Genomic DNA, 12,902 nt, shown 5'->3' with positions numbered 1-12,902 from the left:
TTGAAGAACTGGAAATACCAAAAGTGGCCTTGTCCGCCCCTCCAGTGTCTCCTAACCCCTGCAGCCCGGTAGGGTGCCTAGAGTTTTCTTCAGCATGGCCATCACCATGCTGTGGGTGAGGACTGCAAATGAATCGGTTCAAAGATTTTTTCTTAAGATTATACACCTGGTCTCCAGTGCCTACATGAGCAGTTCAAAGCCCCTGAAATACAAAACACAGCCCAAGGATGAAGCATGATTTGGGGTCCCGATGACACTTAAGATTTAAAACAGTGAAGAAGATTCTCCAAATTGGGATTTCCTGAAAGATTTTAAATCTCGTATTGAAAGGTCTGCTATTCCGCCATCGGATGGAACTGAAGCAGAATGTGGTGTGGGCGCAGGTGCTCCACAGTGGGAAGCTGGGGTAGGAGGACTGTGCCTTTAAGGCCAGCCTAGGCTACACTGTAAGGCCCTATCTCAGGAAAGTGACAACACAAAGAAAGCAAAGGAAATGACACGGGGCATCTTTGCAGTCACTGGGCATTCATAGTCCCAGCACATACAGGAGAGGAGAAAACATGAGCAAGAAATAAATACTGACTTCTTTTTAATCAGCAGTGAAAACAATAAAGATGAAATCGGTGTGGTAAAATATAGTCAGACAACTAAGGAACAGAATATAAGAGGCATTAGAGTCTGGCCTCCTATTCTCAGCAATACATTCCAACTACTTCTAAAATCAGCAAAGCTAATCCAAGCAGTAGGAGCTGGTAGAGTCACTGCCTATGGAAGTGTGGGACACTACATTAGGAACAGCGCCTAGAGGGCATTACCCATCCCCACCACCCGTTCATCTATAAGGAGCAGCTGTCTGTGCTTACCTCACACCAGGATGTTGTGGGAACTAACTGACCTTATAATATCTGATACCCGGTTAATAGTAATTGTCGATAAACGTGGCTGGGGGTAAAGGGGGAATAGGGATGTAGCTCACTAGGTAAGAGTGCTTGCTGGAAGAGCAGGTAAGGTAAGGAAGGGCAAAGTGCAAAGTCCATGAGGACCTGAGTTCAATCCCCAGGATTCAGGGAAAAGGCTTTGCATGGCTGTGCAGCCTCCTCCTAGCATTGGAGGGCAGAGACAAACAGATCCTGGAAAGTGTTGGCTAACCTATCTTTAAAAAGAGATAAGTAGTGATGGAGGAAGACACTGGATATCACGGGCATAGCAAACACACACACACACACACACACACACACACACACACACACACACACACACACACACACACACATCAAGACGCAAAGACGCATCGCACGCACGCACGCACGCATATCGAGCTTATGCTGCAAAAGCAGGTGCCCTGACAAGACCTCTAACCCGTGTTCCTATGAGTAGCCCCTATGTTACACTTCTCAATCCAAGGTCCTCTAACAGGCAGTAAACACGACTGCACAAAAAGATTTATTCTAAAATGATGCGATTACTACTCCTCTGGCTAGCTGTCTCCGAGACCGGAATGAGAACTTTGGTCTATTTTATTTTCTTATTGAATACATTGGGTACACACTTTAGCCCCTTCTGCACTGTGTACCAATTGAGGAATTTCTTTTATATTTAAGGCATTTTATGCTAAAGCTAAACTTTAGTAAATTACTGGGTATTTATTACCAGAAATAATTTTGAAAAGAAAAAGATGAAGACCCATAAATTAATAACCTCATTAATACATAAATGCTAGTATGGAATCCATTCCCATATGGCCATAAACAATTTTCTTCAATGTGGGTAACTAGTGAGGTGAAAAGAAGAGAGAAATTAATTCAAGTAACAAAGACAGAAGGAGAGAGAAAGAAGAGGGGAGAGGGAAGGGGAGGAGCAGGGTAGGGGAGAGGGAGGAAGGGGAGGCATTTTGAGTAGAAAGTATTCAGAAATTCAAAACTGACTCACGAACCATTCTGTCAAATAAAGTGGTGAGCAACTGCTCCTGTTGGAAGACAACGGGAAGGGCTGTGGAACTCAGACTGATAGGTGACCATAGGACACTGAGGACTAAGGGAAGACACACTCCTTCTGTGCCAGGAGCCGTGGGCAACCTTGCACCTGACTGCCCTAACCTTCAAATGGCCTTTCCTAGTATAGAAAGGACTGAAGGGCATAGAGAGATCGCTCAACGATTAAGAAATTGTGATGCTGGGGTTGGGGATTTAGCTCAGTGGTAGAGCGCTTGCCTAGCAAGCACAAGGCCCTGGGTTCGGTCCCCAGCTCCAAAAAAAAAAAAAAAAAAAGAAAAAGAAAAAAAAAAAAGAAATTGTGATGCTCTTGCAGAAGACCCACACGGCGACTTACAACTCTCCATCACTCTAATCCCAGGAGATCTGATGACCTCTTCTGACTTCCATAGGTATGCACATGGTACACATGTACACATTCAGGCAAAATACTCATAAATATAAAAGCGAATCAATTTAAAGTTTTTCAAAACATGACTGAATCCTCATTTTGATGTCTTGATTACATCACATTTGGACACAAAACCTGGGTTCTGCAACTTCCCTCTTTACAGATCAGTCTGACGCAGGATGAATGAACGAGTGAATCTGGAGTAGATGCCTCCCAGCATGTCTTCAAGGGCAGAGAAGGAACTAAAATGCCATTTATTACATGGACTGTAGGACAAACAGAAATAACTTCCATCCCATGGGCAGACTCCACTGCTCAGTTTCCCACAACATGCTATGTTGACAAGTCATGAAAGTCAATATCCAAGCCATGGACAAAGGCCCCGGTAGTTGATTTGGGGATGTTAACGGAAGCAGCATGGGATATCAGTGTTTTGGTCACTTTCTACTCCTGTAAACCCAGGATGCTTTCCTTGTTCCCATTCTCCACAAGGACAATCTGCCTCTTTCAAAGGTCAGCTACATCCTGTCTGCACTCCTCAGAACCCTCCAACAGCAACCATTCTCATTCAGAATAAAATCCAGTGTCCATCCACTGTCCACCTCCCCTACCGCCTATTAGGTTCCAGTTCTGATGGTCTTTCTGCTCATGCGTAAGCACAACGGCATGTTCCTGCGTCTCTATCTGGGACCCACTTCCCTCCAGATGCACTTAGCCTCACTGTTCTATGGGGCCTGCTCATGCTTCCCGTACCAAGACAGTGTCTCCTGTTCACCCTGTGTAAAACAGACATCCCTCACCATCATCTATCTCCTCATTCATATACCCATCGAAACGTCTTATGATCTCACATTTTGGTTTCCTCTTGTCAGATACCAAATATTGAACTTCCTGTCCTGGAATGACGGTGGTAAAAACCCAAAAAAGAAGGAAGAGCAATGCATCGCAACACAAAACACAGGTGACAATGAATGAAAAGCGGGGGAAATGGGCACTGGGGTGGAGCTAAGGAGCGAAGCGTAGGCTGAGCAATGTAGGGTCCAACCATGCAGCCACGAGGACAGCCGATTCTTCCTTACAGCAAGCAGTTCTCCACATGCAACCCCAGACTCAGCATCAAAACCACAGGACATCTGCTGAGGATGAAAATCCTCAGACCTTACCTCCAACCTTCTGAAGACAGACACAGAAACTGGCTTTAAACTAGGCTAAGTTTGATAAATATATGCATGTTCATTACATATGACATAATACATGTCCATAACATATGCCGTAGTCATGCTTAGACACTACTGCCCTAGACAAAGTAGTAATATTTTAGGTCTCCTCTCCCTTTGGGACAGTCTTGCCTTGAAGATCTGAGATCAACTGACTATCCTGTCTTGGTCTCCTGAGTATAAAAGGATGGAACTATACCATCGTACCCAGTTGGAAATTTATTTCAACTAAGAACACTTTGATCTTGTTGGCTGTAAATTAAAAATACCCTTCCTTGTAAGATTCTTCAGATAGCCTTTAAATAAAAACAAAGTTTACACTATTTCCTTAGTGAGTTATCATTTTGAAAAACAACTATCCATAAGTTATATATTAAAAAGTTCTTTCATGCGAACATTTTGTATGTTATAGCTGCCTTAAATCTACCTTAATATAAAACTGAACAGCTACATCTAATTCCTGCCTATGTTGTGACTGTATCAGATAGCACTTCTGATAATTAGTAAATTAAAATATGACTGTAAAACCTCTTAGGAAACCCTCAAAGGATCGAAAACGTGAATGTCTAACAGTCTGGGTCCAGAAACTTCACAGAGTATCTTTACCTAAAGCTGTTTCTTTAATTGCTTCTAATGAAGCCAATGCATGTGTTAATTAAATATTAAGTGCAAATGTAAGTACTTTTAAGGTGCAACACACCTCTTCAGAACACGAAAATGCACACTAGTCACTCTGATCCCTACAGAGCATGAGGGCTGGGACCCCAACATCACTTAGTCAACATTGTCTCTTAATGTCCTGGGCTAGCATCAAGGGGGCCCTTGCCACCTTATAGAGAGAAAATTCATGCCCACAATATGGCTGAAGGATAGATTCTATAAACAGACTAGCATCAATCACTGACCTGTGCTGAGCGTTGCCACAACCCTTGATATTTTATCTCCAGTGGACAATGAAGAAAGTAAGAGTCTACGAAATAAATGAACCTATCTCAAATGGCACACAGTTTTAAGAATGATGTCAGAGGTTGACTTCTCACAGCTTTCCAATGCATGGCTTACTTTTTCTTTCTGCCCTGTCCACTTGTGGGTCCCCTAAGCTTCTGAGACAAGGCCCAAATAAAGGCACTTTTACTACAGGACTGAGTAAGACATGACTAGGAAGAACTTAAATAGGAGCTTCATTTGACAAGTAATAGTCTCTGGTGGACCCTAAATTTTGTCTGCATTAATGAACAGAATTAGAGCTGTATACTTCTAGTGAAGATATGTATAATTTGTAGACGGTCAATAAGAACAAAATAATAAAATGAGTAGAAAATACCTTGAAATGGCTGACAGGAAGCCATATTGAAACGCTATCGTGAATGTTTCAAAGAACAGATTTCAGCTTAGAAAGCACTATGCAAATCATATGCAAATCCCACACAAGGCCTGGATATGGTCTCCCTTGCCTGTTATTTAATTTGCTTTCCCGCTTATGTGGCCCTTGGGAAATCTAAGTAGAAACAAGGGAGCTGTGATTCGCCCTGTGGCTCAAGCTCTGGATAGAGCACTTGCTGCCCGAGAGGTGACAAACATGACAGACTTTCTGATTGGGATTCCACACATACATTTCCAAGTCTCCTACAAAGTCAGCATTAAATCCAAATGTCAAGAAGAATCTGTACACATATATGTTTAAAGTGTCAGCTTATACAACACCCACCTATTTACAGCCAATCTCTCCCTACCCCCACTTCTTTAAAAATCAATGCACAAACATAACAGTCCACCCCTTACATGTATGATTAGGCAGAACGCCTTTTCACAGCTGAGCCTGACAGCACCAAAGACTTTCGGGTCAAGGCTGCAATTTATCCTAGTATAATCTGCAAGCTACCAACTCCCTCCACTGTCCCTGTAGTCTCACATAGCACAGAAGCAATACACAGCAGTAAAGGGTGAATTTTAAAATGTACTTGCTGAATTCTGGTCGGAAGCTATAAGCAGGCTCACCAGACAGCCCCCTTACTCCCTAGGCTACCAATCCCTTCCCTGACCTGACCTTTCTTCCTGCTTCCCACTCTCTAGATCTACACCTTGCACATTAAAGAAGATAATACGCATGCATGGGTACGCATGCATGTGTGTGCAGGTGAACATGTATGAGTGCACACAGATGTGTGAGTACATAAAGGGAATGTTCATGTATTGGGTTACATGTGTATGTGCATTGGGTATATACATTAATTCATAGGTATGGGCATGTATGAGGATGCCACAGTCTTGGGTATATATAGTTTCAAGGCACAATCCACCTTTGTCAGAGAAAGGGTTTCTTACTGGACTGAAACCCACCAAGTAGGCTAGGCTGGCCAGTCAGAGAGCACCAGTGTATCTACCTGCCTTTGTCTCTCCAGCACTAGGACTGGAAGAGCTCATCACCACTCCTGATATATGAGTGCTCAGAGTAGAACTCAGGTCCACAGCAAATACTACATTCGGCTTGAGCCTTCCAACACCCAACTCCATTAGAGGACTTTACACACTCGTAATTATTCATCCCACTCATGTATGTCTCAGAATTTGAACTCCTTGAAAGGGGAGGGATTGCTTGATGTAGTAACCAGGGGACTTTTGAAGTCCCAGTCCTTAAGGCATATTTGTCAAACAACGAATAAATAAGCAGCTTCTTTTTTATTTCTACAGCTCGGTACTCCCGCTCAACACATGGTGTGAGAAACTTGATTCTTTAGATCTCCGAGATGCAGGGCTACCCCCTGCTAAGATTGATGGAAGATTCCCACTGCTTTTGTAGAGCATTTGCAGCAGAACCTGGAGAAGAGGAGCTAACAGGACTGGCTGGGGAGAAGCAGCCCACCCTCCAGGTTCAGGAGCTCCTGGATGCACTTGACAACTGCCTCCTCTGGCCTGTCAGGCAAGGCGTTCGTATCCTACTGTTTTGGCAGGGGTAAGTGGCTTCTAGTCCTGCTGCTCTATGTGCTGCATGACTGCTGAACCAGAAGATGAGCAAATCTGATGCCTTCAGTGCTGAGTGAGTCTAACTAGAGTAATGAACTCCACTAAGGCATTTGCTGAACCCGAGAACGGCGTGAGGACCCGCTACAGGAAAGGTAATTATCACAAGGCTGCCCGGCACAACTTTCCTCCCGGATTAAAGACCCAATGAAAACTTGTCCAAGGAAATCTGAAAACGCTCCAGGTGCCCTCTCTCATTCCCTCCATGGTTGCCTTCAGGCAGATCTGTTAGTGCACAGCCTTGATGACTATCTCCGTAGCAGTGAGTCCCCAGACCTTTCTCCAGCGTTCAGAGCTTCCTCCATGGTTCCAGTTGCTTCCTGGATGCTACCACACAGGCATCTCAAACTCGGAACGTGTGACACTCGCCTCAGACACATGGAGATTAGGTAGCAGGTTAATTCAGGTTAGATGGTGCCAGAGAATAGAAGAATGCTTTCCAATGTCCAAGCTCTCTCCCTGCCATGAGGGACACTCCTGGAAGACACAGGGTGGGAGAGTCCGACTGTCCTAAGTTGCTGGGGCAAATGAAACCTTAGGAAAATGAGCTCTAGGCCAGCAAGGCCAAGAAAAAGCTACCAAATCCTCCACCAGCCCTGGCAATGGCTGAATGCTAGCTAGGGATTTTAAGATACTGCTAAAAACTTCCAGAAAATAAACTGCCTTCAATTTGGTGGTTTGTTGTTGTGGTTTAGGTATATTTTGTTTTGTTTTGTTTTGTTTTGTTTGAGAGTTGCTCAATTTAAACAGTTCTTATTCTTTACATTGTCTTTATTTTTACTTTTTTACATGGCACACCTATGTGGAAATCAGAGGATAACTTACAGGAATCAGCTCTTTTATCATGTGGGTTCTAGGGACTGAACTAAAGCCATTAGGTTTGCAGACAAGTAAGGACTTTCCTTTATCAGCTGAGCCCTCTCTGCAGCCCTTGCTTTTCTTTAAAATGGTTACAGTTACAGAAGTGTCTCCCGATGTGAGGGGTGCATAGAGGCAAAGGAGTAAGGAGGTCTCCAAATCCACTGCCCTCTTTATGTTGAGTCATGGGGAGATCCATTTTATGTGCAGATTCTGTATGTCCCCTCAAACGCATTTCTTCCTTTAGGCTTTCTGTACCAGAACAGGTAGCCGAACTGCGTCCGCTCCTAAGCAGGCTCTGCTGTCCTTAGGAGGCATCTAATTTGCCATTCCTTGCTAATCTTGAACTCTAATTTTCTTATGCACAGTTGTTACAAAATTAGCAGTCACCCCAGGTGTGAACTCAGCTGACACATCAAGGAAAGGCCATGTATCCTCCTCAGTAGGAAGCTCAAGCCGGGCTGGCTGGTCTATAGGCTCACTGCTGCCCACTTCCTTAGGGTTTCTAGACCTTATCATTCTTCTCTTTCTCCCGACTCAATAACTTTATCTTTTACCTTTTCCTGATTATCTCTGCCAGAACTGTTCGTTGTATACTGACTTTTCTTTCTCATCTAACTTACACAAGTAACAAATGACTTACTTGGGTCCCTATGGTCTGTAAGTTTGGGAGCATAATTTTTAACAGTTCATTTACATTTTTGTTTGCAACAATCATTTAAACCAGTGCCTGAGAATGTTTGTACGTTCAAGTGCACAGTCACCAGATCGACAGGCACAAACAGCCAACATTCTGTAGAAATGCACCTGTGGGAGAAGGTGACCAGGGACCCTGCCCTTTGGACCCCATCTCCTTCCATCTAGTCTTGGCTGTGCACAGGGAGCTGGGAGTCTCATATTCACCCTACCGTTCCTAATAATCCCTGCTTTCCTTGTAGCCTCAAACGCAGCTTTCTCCAGCTGTGCAAACTCCTCGGTGCCTTTCCCAAATCCCCAATCAATTAAAAGTGGCTCTGGCTGGCTGGAGTTTCAGAGACCTTTACTGAGGTTAAGGGTAAGTCACAATGCATCTCATATTACTTTAACACAAATATTGTGGAGCACAATGACGCAGAGACTCTCAGGCCATTTCCTTAAGTCTCTCATTTTCGTGGTTTTATGTCAAGCTACATTCTTATTGAGGTAATATTTGAAGTAAGAAAAAAAAAAGATTTCTAAGCTTGCATTTGAATAATAAAGTGTTATTTTAAGTCATTTAATATTGTCAGAGAGTATAGGCTCAACTGAGAACTTTCTCTGCCCCAATAAACTTCTTAAAGTGGCTGGTATTCAGTAGCACAGAAGACCGGCTACGTCGGGCTTTTGAAATTCACTGAAATTCTAATTAAATAGTGTCTTAATAAATTCCTAAGAGGAATGTTATTCACAACAGATATTCTTGAAAAATTGCATATGCACTTTAAGCTGTTCACTTTTAAAACACTTACTGTCAGGTGAATCTCATCCCGATTCTTATAAAAAGCACCTGTGCAAAATATAAACCAGGGCAAACATCTCTGACGCTAAAGCATCTTTGTTTTCATGAGATTTGCCAAGGTTTATCCTGACCAGCTACAAACCTCCTATGATATTCTTTTAAAGGAAAGGTTAGTGTTTTTAAAACTGTAATTTGAATTTAATTTTGGGGATGTGGTACATGTGTGTCTGTGGTATGTGTGTGAATGTGTATGTAGGCATGTACACCACAAAACATGCACATATGGAGGCTAGAAGTCACCCTCAGGTGTTATTTCCCCCAGATAGCACTACCTTATTTTTTGAGACATGGTCTCTCCTGGTCTGAAGCTCACTGCTTCAGGTAGACTGACTGGCCAGAGATTCTTAGGGATCCACCTATCCCCTTCTTCCCAGGCCAGCATCCCAGGTCAGGTTCTAAGGATCCAATCCAGCCATTTACCAACTGAACCATATCCCCTGTCCCCCTGAATATCCTGTATGATATATTAGACAGTTCTCAACCACCTTAGGTGATGAAATATTAATATGTCTTATTGAGAAGATTGCATGAGTCTGGCAAAGAATACTTTTTGAACGAGCACGAAAACTTTAGCTCCCTCATGTGATTCAAACCTCAAGTCTCTTTAATTACAAGAGACTGATATATAGGCCTGGGGCTAAACAGTATCTCAAGAGAAGTTCTAACAGGATATTAGAGCATATGTGCCTATTGATCAAAAAGGAAAAATCTATACACTTAAGACTTACTTTTATTTCTGTATAGGTCTAAAGTGTCAGACAGAAAGAAAGTGGGTAGTGCGTTTGGTTTGTTTCAGTCAACTTGCCATGAGCTAGAGTCATTTTAGAAGGATGAATCTCAACTGAGAAAATGTCCCCAACAAGACTGACCAGCAGTACACCTTCTTGACTAATAACTGATGTGGGAGGACTGAGCTCACTGCGAGTAATGCCATCTCTGGACTTCTGGTCCTGAATGCTATAAGAAAGCAGGCTGAGCAGGCCTTCTTGAGAAAGCAATCCAGTAAGCATCACTCCTTCATGGCCTCTGCTTCAGTTCCTGCCTTGCCTTCCCTAAGCGATGGGGTGCCCTGTAAGATGAAGTAAACCCTTTCTTCCCCGAGACACTTTTTATCATGGTGTTTATCACAGCAATAGATACCCTAACTAAGACGGGCAGCAAGGGCATTAACCGCTGAGTCATCTCTCCACCCCTGCCAGATGTATGGGAAGTGCATCCAATGTACCAGGCACGAGCTAGGGATGGAGAAACCGTGAAAGATAAACCACGCTCTTCTCTGGGAAGGAGCTGAAAACAGCATCAATTTAGACTGTGCTGGGTCCAAGATAAGAACAGGGAATGGCTTGTGATGTTAGGAGCCAGAAGCACCCTGGAGTGGGGTGGAATGAAAGATGAGGATTCAGACAAAGAAGGAAAAAGGACAAGAGAAAGGAATCTAGGAGAGGAAATGGAAGCTCAAAAGTAGTGAAATACAGCAAATCTGAAAGTCCCGCCATGTTAATAGATAAGGAAAGGAGGAACGACACCTGAGATGCCATTGAACAGGCAGATAGCAAAGGACCCTCTGGGCCATAGGAGGCCATGTCAGCAATCTACTTTGCAACAGGAAGCCACTGAAGGGCATTTTTGCAGGACGCTCGATTTACTTTAAACCCGAACCAATGTTTTCATCTTTGCAAGGCACAGACAAAAACATTCCACACCCAAACAACCCAGGGTTTCATTCATCACTGCAAGCGAGCCAGTCCTGGTACCGCAGTAGGATAAACCAAAGACTTGGCAGAGGATGCGGAGGGTTGACAGCCCATTGATCAAACATGGATGTGCTCACTGCTGCTCTTAATGGTGGAGGAACTTCAATCCCAAAGCCTGGCCACACCTCAGATGTAGGCAACTTCTCTTCAGTGCTTCCCTGAGAGAGCTCCAAAGGTGTAACTCAAAACCCTCATACCTCTTCATGTTCCCAAACTAAATATTTCATTACTTGGATCCATCAGGGCTGGTGCTATGCAACGGAGAAGCACTTTGTAAATAATCAAAACAGGCACTCAAGATTGACAAAAACATCTCTGGAGAAGAGAGGGAGGGTCATTAAGCAAAAGATAAAAGAGACCACATCAGTAGCCATGGTTTCAAACTTTCCTCTCAAGTTTCTCTAGCAATGCAGTATTTAAACTACACAGGCAGCTAAGCCAGGGTAAAATAAGCCAATAAAATATTGACAGTTAGGAAACCTTTAAGAACCCAGACTCATGGCCCCCATGCCCATTCAACCCAGGATTGTAATGGTGAAAATGGTATGGTGAATGCAAAATTGAATAGATGCAGAGCAAAGCATCATGTGACAGAGCAGAAATGTCAAACACAACACACACACACACACACACACACACACACACACACACACACACACACACACGGCATTTCATCAGCATTTCAACCTCAAGGAGTAGTGAATGGACACAGGTCCATACAATCATTTGTGCCAAAGTAATTCTCCCTGTAAATGTAGCCCACTTTATACAAATTGAAAGTTGATCTTTAAAATCAGCCGGATAAAGCTAATGCTCTCGAACCACATAGGTGAGATCCAACCCAGCTCCATTCACATTTAAAGGTGCATCTAGTTTATGCCGTGTCTCTATCCAGTAGTCATGCTGTGCATCATGCCCAGAGCTTTGTGCATACTATGTCAGCACTACCGACTGAGCAGCCGGAATATCTTTAAAGAACAAACGCCAAAGAGAAGACAGTGGAGACCAAAAAAGGGAGGGAGGGTGGGGTTAGGGGTGGCGATAGAAAGGCAGGAGATAGCATTTCACTTTTGGTAGAAGTTCTGAAAAGGCCTTTCCCAGCTTCTTAACCCTCCCCTTACTGTCTCTTCTTCTATACCAAATGCCAGAGCAGCAGGGTAAGTAAAAGCTATGAGAAGTTAAGGGCCTATGGCAGACCCAGCCAAGGAAAGAGGAGGAACTTGAAACTTTGACCTCCCATCCGCCAACCCCCTTGGACACTGGTCTTGGAGGTAGTAGAGGGAGTCTGATGTTTCCTAAGGGTCATGAACTGCTCTAATTTAATAAATCCCAGAAGAGCAGCCAGAACACGCAGCTCAGTTTTGTCTACTAGGGAAAAAAAGCCTTAGAAAGTTAGTCATACATCTTCACACAAAAATAAACAGGTATTTGGTCTCTGTGTTCTTCTGTGTGACAGAAATGGCCTCTGAGGTCACATCAATGACTTTCAGGTAGAGGTGGGCATTCAAGTACATAAAAGCATGAGAAACAAAACAAAGCAAATCGTACAGCGTGACACATTTCTTAAACCAGTCTCTTACGGAGAGGCGGTTGGTGACATACAGGAAACGGAAACCATCACTTGCTCTTAGTGTGCAGCATAATGGATGACAGAGCTCAAAGGCTTTAAGAGACTGTGTCCTTAAAGCTGTGTCTCGGCCAAGCCTTTGTTGTTAATGTGAGCTGACCCACCCAACTCTACTAACCTTCCTGAAGTATCTCTTTTTATTTTTATGTGTTTATAGGTATATGCATGCCTGTGTGTTTATGTTTAAGCAGATGCACACATACATAGATAGACAAATGATAGATAGATAGATAGATAGATAGATAGATAGATAGATAGATAGATAGATAGATAGACAGACAGACAGACAGACAGACAGACAGACAGAGAGATGCATATATGTATACATGTAGCTATAGAGGCCCTGGGGCAAACTCAGCTATCATTCCTCAGGTACCAGCTACCTTGTTTGATTGAGACAAAACCTGGAACTCACAAATAAGACAGGTGCAACAGCCAACGAAACCAAAAGACCTATGGTCTCTTCCTCCTCCTCGGTGCTGGAATTCTAAGGACATGCTACTGGG

At 43.5% G+C, this 12,902-nt stretch overlaps 1 protein-coding gene across 9 annotated transcripts in view; it reads right to left on the bottom strand.

Annotated features, from left to right (window-relative positions):
• Magi1 (membrane associated guanylate kinase, WW and PDZ domain containing 1) overlaps positions 1-12,902 on the bottom strand; it is a 609,660-nt gene that overhangs the window by 322,498 nt on the left and 274,260 nt on the right. The window lies entirely within an intron of this gene.

The sequence above is a fragment of the Rattus rattus genome, chromosome 6, assembly GCF_011064425.1.
Source record: "Rattus rattus isolate New Zealand chromosome 6, Rrattus_CSIRO_v1, whole genome shotgun sequence".
NCBI lineage: Eukaryota > Metazoa > Chordata > Mammalia > Rodentia > Muridae > Rattus > Rattus rattus.
This window is presented reverse-complemented; position numbering and strand designations above follow the sequence as displayed.